This window comes from Pyxicephalus adspersus, chromosome 12, assembly GCF_032062135.1.
Source record: "Pyxicephalus adspersus chromosome 12, UCB_Pads_2.0, whole genome shotgun sequence".
Lineage (NCBI taxonomy): Eukaryota > Metazoa > Chordata > Amphibia > Anura > Pyxicephalidae > Pyxicephalus > Pyxicephalus adspersus.
The window spans coordinates 17,447,496-17,458,135 of NC_092869.1; the positions used below are offsets into that span (position 1 = coordinate 17,447,496).

Genomic DNA, 10,640 nt, shown 5'->3' on the forward strand with positions numbered 1-10,640 from the left:
GCATCCTCGTCTTTATAAGAAATCCTTTGCCTATATACATATATTTCTCTGTTGAATAGGATCAGCTCAGCTGTTTTTGTTGCTGCTGTTAAACGAATTCTGCTGCGTTGCATATTTTTTTCTAAATTGGTTTAACCTGTAAAAAATGTACTTCTTCAGTCATTTGTTTAATGAGATCCCATCTTAATAAGATTGCAGTGACCTGATTAACAGTGATTCGACCTTTCTCTTGTTCAGTGTTATTTATAGAACACTCTGTTCTTGTTGTGCACAATGGATCATGCACCCTTTTACAATCAAACATCTGTCCCTCCCGAGGGAGACATTCATAGCTGTGTTTTTATAAGCTAAGCTAAGCACAGTTTTGCAACGCCTTTCCTTGGTGTAGTTCTTGAATCCTATATTTGTAAAGGTGACCCATTATCTTGCAAAATCAGCATTAAAATACTATGCCTGAAATAATCTGTTTATTTTGTTGAATTGCAGTGTAAACGGCAATAGCCTTTTTTTTGTGAATTGCTTGCTTCCGCTATTACGTGCTTGAATACAATCACATAATTTCTTCCATCAACAAAACAGTTTCCTTTTTCTTCATCTCTCTTTGTATATTTTATTCAAATAATATAACAATATTGTGTCAAATGAGTTCTATTTTTATGGTAACATTAGATTTTGGTAACATTGGACTATTCTATTGTATGTTTATTACAAAAATTGTGTATACTTTGTTTACCTTAGTTCAAATGGTAATTTTGTAGATTTAAAAAAAGCCTAATACAGTTATGTTTAAATCTACATTAATAATACCTTACAAATTATTAAATTAAAAACTTAACCAACAAGTTGTCCTGTGAAATGTATTTTTCTCTAAAAGGAACATGTTTCTCTTTCTGTATATTAATTATGACGTGTACATACTGTAGGCATACTGGTGACAATTTGGATCATTTGGATTTTCCAGTGAAAACCTGACTGGGACTCCAGTACTTTCTACTGCATCCACAACAAAAAAAAAAGATGTTTTGACTGCCTATGCAATTTGTTTATATAACAGTTGTTGGCAATTTTATTTAGTTATGTGTACATGATAGACAAGAGCTTTCAATGTCAAAAGGTATTTAAGCTTCACATTAATCTTTTAAAAAAGTATATAAAGTTACTCTATTTTATGTCCCCTCACCTTGTCTCTCCCCCACTGTCCATATGGTATTATTCGAGGAGAAAACTTTTTCCTTTTACTCCACACCCTCCACACACATAATCCAGAATTCCCCTGGGCTGCACTATTTCCCACATCCCATTGTGGCTTAAATAAGGTTTTTTGAGGACTGGGGATTTTCTCACAGGGAAAGTTCCCTGCCTGATTAGGTTGGGGAATTTTATGGAAAGATACAAGCTCCCTTCAAAGAAATTTTCAAATCCTTCCAGATGTGTTAATTTATATGAAGGAAGCTGCAACTGGGTATTCCACCTTCTAAGCTGGGCAACACGGTGGCTCAGGGGTTAGCACTTTAGCCTTTGCAGCGCTAGGTCCTAGGTTCAAATCCCAGCCAGGACACTATTTGCTTGGAGTTTGCAGGTTCTCCCTGTGTCTGCGTGGGTTTCCTCCGGGTACTCCGGTTTCCTCCCACATCCCAAAAACATGCAGTTAGGTTAATTGGCTTCCCCCTAAATTGACCTTAGACTAGGGGAAAGGACCCTGCCCAGAAGAATGTACAATCTAAGAGGTGGGGGAAGTATACCACAATAGGAGACTTTATCAAACATAAACCTAATTTGGATTATGGTTGACGGTAATCTTTCCTCTGTACTCAACCATAAGGTTGCCCTTTTTCATAAAATTGAGAACCCTGGATCCAAAAAATATCTAAAAAACTTTGAACTGGACAATATGTATATCTTTAATGTTTCCTTGGTTTACTCTTTTTTTTTCTCCCCTTCCTCTTTTTCCCTTTGTTACACCTACTTTTCTATCCTTCCCACAATCCCCCATCCTTAGCTAGTTTCTGTGAGTCTCCTTTGAAACTTTTAAGTGCTTGTCCATCATTTTATAAGGAGTTATTTTGTTTTTCTAGCATTCCTTGATTTAATATTTTTCATTTTTTGCCATTGTTGTCTATCAGTGTTGTACACAAAATCAATTGGACAACATTATTTTGTTTTGTTCCTCTGTTTTTATTACTTTAAAAGTTTTGTAGAACATTCTCAATTTGTCTTTCACTGGGTTTGGACTGTTGTTTTTCTTGCGTTGTCTGGTTCTTACATTTTCACTTGTAAAATTTAATAAACACATTGAAATATAAAAAGTATATAAACGTATATTAATAAATCCACCTTATACTCCTGAAGAAGTCTGAATGATTAAATGGGTTGAGCAGATTATTGAGGGCTGTATTTATCTTTAAAATTTGGCATATGTTATTGGTGAATGTTGGCACTGTTCATTAAAGGACATGCTTTTATATATTTTGATACTATATGTTAAAGCAGATATATGGATTTTAAATTAATTTACATTGAATATAAAGCCTTTTGTTTTGGAACACTAAATCCCACTTACTCTTTTTCTCTTTCCCTTTTCCTCTGCATTATATGGGATGAGGCTCATTACATTTATTTGTACAGATTGATGCATAAATGTGAATTCATTACTTCAAAGCAAAGATAGGTGAAGTGGCCCTACACCTTTGACACCTCTTAATCTAAATTGTTGTCACTTACAATGTGACCAATAATGAGTCTGCACCGCACCTGAGAAAATTCACGTATGATTCCCACTTTGCACATGTGCTTAATGTGGTGGTAAACATGTTTTTGAAGCTCCACTCTGAGTTGTAAAATGTCATGACTATGGCCAGAAAGGTCTGCATCTAGTGACCTTCCCACATAAGATTACAAATGCTAAACTGCCTGTAAGAACAAGGGAAAGTGGTAACTGCCCATCTGATGTACCACTCCGGAAACACTAGAAGCTTGGGATTCTTTACCATGGGCAGTGGCAGCTTATTAAGGACACGTGTGGAACCTACGTGTAGACAATGAAACTTGGAAAATAGCAGTATCAATTATGTCATCCTGCTCATTTTCGTTTTATCATTTTATGACCCAGGTTATCACTGCCTAGTAGGTATCTATGGTGTCATGGATGGAGGATGGAGCCCCCAGTCAGGGGCTGAGGGAGCAGATTCAGAGTTTACCTTTGCAAGCATGGCAAGTTGTATGCTTGCTGGTTTTCAGTGACTAGCAACAAAAAGTTGACTATTGGGTATCCACACTTTTAGACCTTTGTATCGCAGCAAATATGGGGAGTTTTTCAAGCCTTCTGAAGGCAATCTGTTCTATCAGTCTGATCATCCTTGTCAAGAGGAAAAGCATTGCCTTTTGTTTACTCTCATCAATGCCAAAAAGGCTTTTGATTGGGTAAATTGGTCATTGCTCCCTGAGCTGTTTTTTTTAATTTAAATATTTCTTTATTCTTTATTATTCTTTATTTATTTTTCCAAACAAAAAAGTCAGGTCAACAGAATCAGTGACTTTTAACCAATAACAAAACATGACAGATGGGTAAAGCACATGGAACAAATACTAAAACCAATTACTCCAGAAAGACCAGGAGTAATCAAACGCCTCATTCCAATACAACTTTGCAGAATGCGTACAAAGTAAAAAGATATGGTGTAAATACAGTAAGTAGAAATAGTTATCCAGCCTTAAGTCCCCAATAATTAACTAACTATACACAGTTAGAGAGGTATTGGGATGAGTGGAGGTTCCTGGTGTCATACCAGACCCTATGATGAAAGAGCTCAATATTATCAATAGGTTGGGTGATAAAGTGTGTCTTAAATATTGCATCCAAGTATTAAAGAACTTTTGTGGGTGGGTATCAGGATGCTGGGTGGCCTCAGGTTTATCAATTATCATTATAGGCTGGAGGTATTGTAAAAGTTGTGAGGTGGTGGGGGGAAGAGGTTCAATCATTGTTTCAGTATACATTTCCTGGCAGCTAAAAGGCAAAGATGCTCAAATTTAGAAACTAAAGGTTGTGTTTGTGTCCCGGTGAGAGGTGTCAGTGTGGAAACATCATGGAAGAGGGCCAATTGTGCTCGTATCTGTCTAGCCTGCCCTGTAACCAAGTGCATAAAATCAAAAACCTTTTTCCAAAAACGGTAATAACAGGGCAATTATTTAGGGCGTGTTCCAAAGGAGCCTTATTGTAGGCGCATTTAGGACATGCAGTTAGTCTGGAGGCAAATGCACTGGGTTTAACGGGTATATCAAAGGCATAATATGCTCTATGAACAATTTTAAAATTAACCTCCCGCCATTGTTCGCTGATCATTACCTTGTGAACACACTCCCAACTAGTCTCCAAGAGATCCAGGGTATCTGAGGGGGAAGGATCCAAAAAGGAAGCCCATTTCATTACAAAGGATGGTAATACAGGGGTGGTAACAGTACTCTCCAATAAACAAGGATAAAGCTGGGATATGGAGTATTTAGCAGAGGCTTCACCCAAGAGATGTGTAACAATTGGTGGCAGCGATAAAGTAAAAGGAGGGGCAGTAGAACCAAAAATGGTTGATTTCACTTGTAAATAATATATAAAGTGATGAGATAGTAGTGCATACATGAGTCCAAGCGTGTCGAATGGAAGAGGCCTATTGGAATCGTCTAATGTGTTTCCCAGACATCTAAGACCTCTACAATCCCACAAGTCAAATGCTTTGTAAACAAGGTACTGAGGAAAGCATGGTGTAGATCGCAAGGGGGTAGCAGTAGTGGGTCCAGTATGGAGTATTTCCCCCAAAGCCACCAACGTATTTCGTAACAAAAGGTTACATTTAAACTCTCGAGAGAAAAGTGAAAATGGGGTATTTAAGAGACTCAAAAGGGAGTAAGGCCGCACTAGGAAAGACTCCAAATTTCTCATCATATATTGGCTGGTATTATGCCACCAGTCCTTTATATGTCTGAATATACAGGCTAAGTTAAACTTTCTTAAATCAGGAAGGACCACACCTAAATTCTGTTTAGGTAAAGATAATTTGGTTCTAGAAATTTACCTTGCCAAATGAGGTGAATGCCGAGTGGAGTTTTTGGACATCTGCATGGGGTACAGCAATCTTGCAAAGCTAATCATCTTGATAAGATGACAGCAGCCCATCAGTGATAAAGGTAAAGTCTCTCACCGCTTCAACTCCTCTAGAATTTTAGTTATGAGTGGGGCATAATTCAGGTTGTACATATCTGGAGTAAAACGTGATACTTTAATTCCCAAATATATGAGATAGGATTTAGGTAGCTTAAGTCCTAGTTTCCCTGCACAAGATAACAGTTCCTTAGAGGGGGCCGGAGAAAGACCCAGTAATTCACTTTTCGTATAATTAAATTTAAATTCTGAAAAGGTACCAAAATAAGTGATATGTTGGATGATTTTAGGCAGACTCCCAACAGGGTAATTGAGAAATAACATATTGTCGTCTGCAAACATAGCAAGACTAATGTGTTTACCCCTTATCTCCATTCCCTCATATATTTTGAGATCTCAAAAAGATCTAGCTGGAGGCTCAATGGCCAGATTGAAAAGAAGAGAAGACAAAGGGCAACCCTGTCTTGTCCCTCTGCCCAGCGGAAATACTTTCGAGGATACCTCTGTCACATGTAATTGGGCTCTTGGACTTGAATACATGGATTTGAATGAATTAGCAAAATGGCCTTTGAATCCAAATTTGTCTAAAACCATGTGCAGCCAGGGCCATTCCACACTGTCAAAAGCTTTCTCAGCATCCAAAGCCAGGAGAGCTGACGACACCGGAGAAGATCCATCTAACCTAGCCTGTTCCAAAACCATAGGCACCTTTCGAATATTATATTTGGTGGATTTTCCTAGAATAAATCCTGTCTGCAGGACTGTCTAATTGGGGAGAATTCTAGCTAAGTGGTCTGCTAAAATTTTGGAAAATAGCTTAACATCCTTATTCACCAAAGAAATAGGACGATAGGAGCCGGGAATTAAAGGATCCTTGTGCTGCTTTGGAAGAACTAATAAACGCTGGATGTCCAGAGTCTAGATACGAGGCGTGAGAATACGTTGAGTCATAGAGTGCTGTCAATGATGATGTAACCTCATTTTTCAAGATTTTATAGAACTTAGATGGCAAACCATTTGGACCAGGTGCCTTAAAGTTAGCTGAGCTCTTTATAGCCCTTGTCACTTCCTCTTCTGTTATAGACCTATTCAAACAGCCCAGTTCCTCCTCCGTTAACTGTGGAAGACCTAAACGGTCAAAAAAAGCTTTCCCTTGAGCAAAATTTGTGTTTTGAGAGGTTTATTAGGCGTCATAATAGGACGCAAAAATAGTGGTTATTTCCTTGGGCGATTTATGAACTGCCTGGTACCTGTCCCTTATAGCTGTAATTCGGGGTGGAGCTCCAAAGACTTTTGCAAGATTGGCCAGTATAATTTCCCAGATTTATTGCCATACCCAAAGAATTCCACCTCATGGTAAGAGCGAATAGTGGCATTGTACTGACCAATCTAGAAATCGCAGGACTTTTCGCTTGCATCCATGACGATTTGTCCAATAGGGAGGATGAGGATTTATATATCATGTAAGCTTGTCTAACGGTAGAGCAAGCTGCACAATATCAGCGTAAGGTTTCTTTTTTCGTTGAGGTAACATAGGCCATTATTTTACCATGGATAACTACTTTGGCTGCTTCCCCATACTGGTGAGGGTTGTCTTTATGTATCGTGTTGTGGTAGTCGTAATCATGCCACCAGTACTGTAGCTGTTGTTGAAACCTTTCATCTTAAGCCAAATAGGCAGGAAACTGCCATATCAACTCGGTTTTGTGGAGAAAACCATTTGTCAGAGTCACAGAAACTGGCATGACCCAAGATCATAAGGAGATGGATAGTAGCAGAATCAATCTTAAACAGTAAATCATCAGAAGACAAAACGGTATCCAATCTAGACATGGTTGAATGAACCTGTGATATATGCGTAAAGTCCTTTTCCAAGGGGTGAAGATGCCTCCAGGAATCTGTCAGACCAGTCCCTGTAATAAAGGAGAGAAACACTTTATCATTGGCGGACGTATGACCCTGCTTGGGTGGTGGTGGGAGTCTATCTTCCACAGAACTGGTTACTGCATTATAGTCACCGGCTAAAATTAAAGGCACTTTGGGAAGGGTTTGCACTGTAGCAAGTAGATTACTGTAAAACAGCTGATTATCTGAATTAGGACCGTAGAGCGCTAGTAAAGTTAGTGTGTGGGCTTGGAATTGGACCTTCATGGATGCCCATCTGCCTTCAAAAGCGTCACAAGATTTTGAGATTGTGGAATATTGAACCTGTTTGTGTAGAAGAATGAGCACTCCGGTTTTGTGGCCTGAGGCTGAAGCCCCCCCATACCTCTTCCACCCAATCTCTAGCCATTAAATGAAAGTGGGAAGCTGAGAGGTGAATTTCCTGAAGAATGGCTATATCTGTTTGCAGCTTTTTTAAGTAGTACAGGATAGTGGTACACTTGTTGGGGGATCTCAGTCCCTTCACATTTCAGGATAGAATTTTCATTCAAGGAGCTTGATGGAGGAAGAGAACTATAATATCTGGAATTAAGTATAGGTACAGTCCCGTGTCCTCGTTGCAACCGAGAAGCATCATACAGTAATGGAATTACTGTTGTCAGTAGGCATACCCAAAAAAATGCATTATTACAGTAGGCATTATTACAGTAGGCATACCCAAAAAAAACAAAACAACATGGTTGTCTATAATATAATACTATTAAGCGACTTCCTTTTTTCCCAATGTGGGGTTCAAAAACAGCATAAAGGGCATAAAACAGAATCAGGTACAAATTAATTTTCAACTTTCCGTTTTTGCCATCTCCATGCATTGCAATAAAGAGGAGAAAATCACACATATGTAGTGTGAGCAAAGAAAAGAGAAAAGACCACCAGCTCCATCTAGTGGTCAGCATATTCTGAGCTAATGAAACATAGGCCCCTTGCGAATTACATACAGAGATTCCCAGCAATAAGGTAAGGCAAAGGCGATGTGCACTTAAGATCTTGGGGACCGGGGGCTTGAGGATTGAGTAGATTGCTGCTGTGGTGAGATGAGGCTTTCACCATCTCTGCAGCTGCCAAAGGATCAGTAAATATCCTGGTGGTCTCGAATAAATATTTTAGGCACCACAGGATACATGAGTGCGAAGTGGAAATTCTTTTCAATTAGCTGATTGCAGATCGACGAAAAGGCTCAGCGTTTTTTGGTAGTTTCAACTGAGTAGTCAGAAAATAACATGACTTTGTGTTCTTCTATATTGAAGTAATCAAATCCCCGAAATGCCTTTAAAATTTGGAGCTTGTCATTGAAATTATGATGTTTGAAAATGATTGGCCGAGGTGGTGTTTTATTGCGCTGGAGATGGCCTAGCCTGTGTGCCCTTTCTATTTTCATAGGATGTTTTAATCCCAGAGCTTTAGGAAGCGTGCTGGAGCATATTTTATTAAGATCTGGGGCTTTATATGACTCGGGGATCCCAAAAATTTTTTAGGTTACTGTGGTGGTCCCTGCCTTCCAGATTTATCATCTTATCTTGCAGTCGCTTGCATTGTTCCCCCAGTTGCTGTTGTTTAGTACGTGTACTGAGCAGGTCATCTTCCAGGTCACTAATACACTGCTGTATAGCTTGTATGTCTGCCCCATGATTCTGTACCAGCCCTGTAATTGGCTGTAAGTGTACTGCCAAAGCTTCTTTATTATTTAAAAGCAGTGCTGGTTGAAGGTCCTGAGGCAAGTTGCTTGTAATCAATAGAGGGGCAGTGATGAGCAGTGCTTTGATTCCTACCTGGACTGTTTGCTGCAGCCTCGTGGTCTGATATGGCGTCGGCCATCTTGGCTTGTGCTGCCTTCCGCACAGTCTGCTTCTGCTGAAGACTGGGAGTCGGCGATAAAGCGATACATCGGTGCCCCAGGAGCCAGGGAGTAAAATCAAGGGCTGTAACACACCGCAGTGTGAAGTGAGAGGAGTGGAGGAACTAGATGGAGCCGGAGCCACGTCTCTTACCACTCTTCATATCAGGCCCTGGGACTGGAAGTCCAGAGCTGTTTTTTAGCATCTAGGACTATGGAATGATTTTGCCTGTAAGAGCATTGCCCTTTGTGATGATCCTAACACTCTGAGAATTAGGAATGGTATTTAAAGAGGTTTTACCCTTTCTTCTGTGGTTTTATGGACTTAGACTGGAATATTTACCTCCATAGCAATCCTTCTATCAAGGGTTTAGAAATAGAACCCCACCTCTGCAATTTCTTTCTCTACATAGATAACCTACTACTGTATTTAATCCCCCCCCCCCCCCCCCCACTAGTATTTTTAACATTTCACACAAACATTCAAACATTATTAATTAGGCTTATACATAATTTCTTTATCAGTAGTTGTAGTAGTAGATGTCTGACCACACTTTTCCACAGCTTTTCCGGTTGCTGGCATTGCTCCGAGTAGTAATGGTACTACGCTCTATATTTGTTTAAATGTGAGTTCATCCAGCCCTTTTGGCCTACAATTTTCCCTGTTTACTCTAGTATGCAATTTACAGATTTGCAAGGGCCCACCACAAACAGGACTTTTATTTATTATAGCTGGCTCCATGTCACATCCTGTTCTTTAGATATTAGGACAAAACTTAATCAGTTCAGCAAGATATTTTGATGTGTGCTTTTTCATGCAATCCATGTCTATGACTGCTTTTTTTAGTGTTTGGATACTTTCTGATATGTGTCTTCTGTTCATTTTAGCTCTAGTATTTTTTCATTCCTTAATAACTACCATTAAATTGTATGTGAAGCACATTTTAAGTTTTGGATAGGCTAGGGAACAGTTAGACCATCTTGTCATCTTGGTTTTTAATGTTAATAATGGCATGCCAAAACCTGCACATTGCATCTGACAAGGGGCTGTTTGTGAAACTATATGCAATTCAATTAGAACCCCATATATAGTCTATACACCAAGTCTTGGTTTTTAACCAGTAGAAGTTAGTTACATTCCACTAGTCTACTTTTTGTAATGTTGAAGATTTTTTGTACCCATTTCTTCCCTTCACACGGCCATCACTAAACTACCCTAGTTTTCATATACACAGACCCTAATCTAACCACCATGGAATATGGGTAGATTCTGACTGTCTAAGAACGATATGGCAGGTGAAAAAGTTGTGAAACCATCCTGTTACATGGTTCCAGGAAAGTAATCTTTTTGAATTACATGGCTTTGTGTGGTGTAAATTGTGGTTGAATTGCCAGGGTGTAAAACATATACCCTGTCACATTCCATGGTGATTGAATTAAGGTGTTTGTGCTACATGTGTGAATGTAAATGCTGTCTTCTCATGACCATCCATCAAACTGAAATAATGGCCTTGATATGCTTCTAGTAATGTGAGGCATTACAAAAACAGGTCGGGTTGTATGTAGCTTCCTTCTACTACCCTGTTTCCCCGATGATAAGACACTGTCTTATTTTTTTTTGAAGGCCAAAATATGCTCTAGGGCTTATTTTCAGGGGGATGCCTTATTTACCCATGAAGAAGACTACAGTACACAGTTATTGTTCATGTG

The 10,640-nt window shown here is 39.2% G+C and overlaps 1 protein-coding gene across 31 annotated transcripts in view; it reads left to right on the forward strand.

Annotated features, from left to right (window-relative positions):
• Window positions 1-10,640, forward strand: part of GPHN (gephyrin) — a 401,006-nt gene that overhangs the window by 209,969 nt on the left and 180,397 nt on the right. The gene's annotated exons all lie outside the window — the stretch shown is intronic.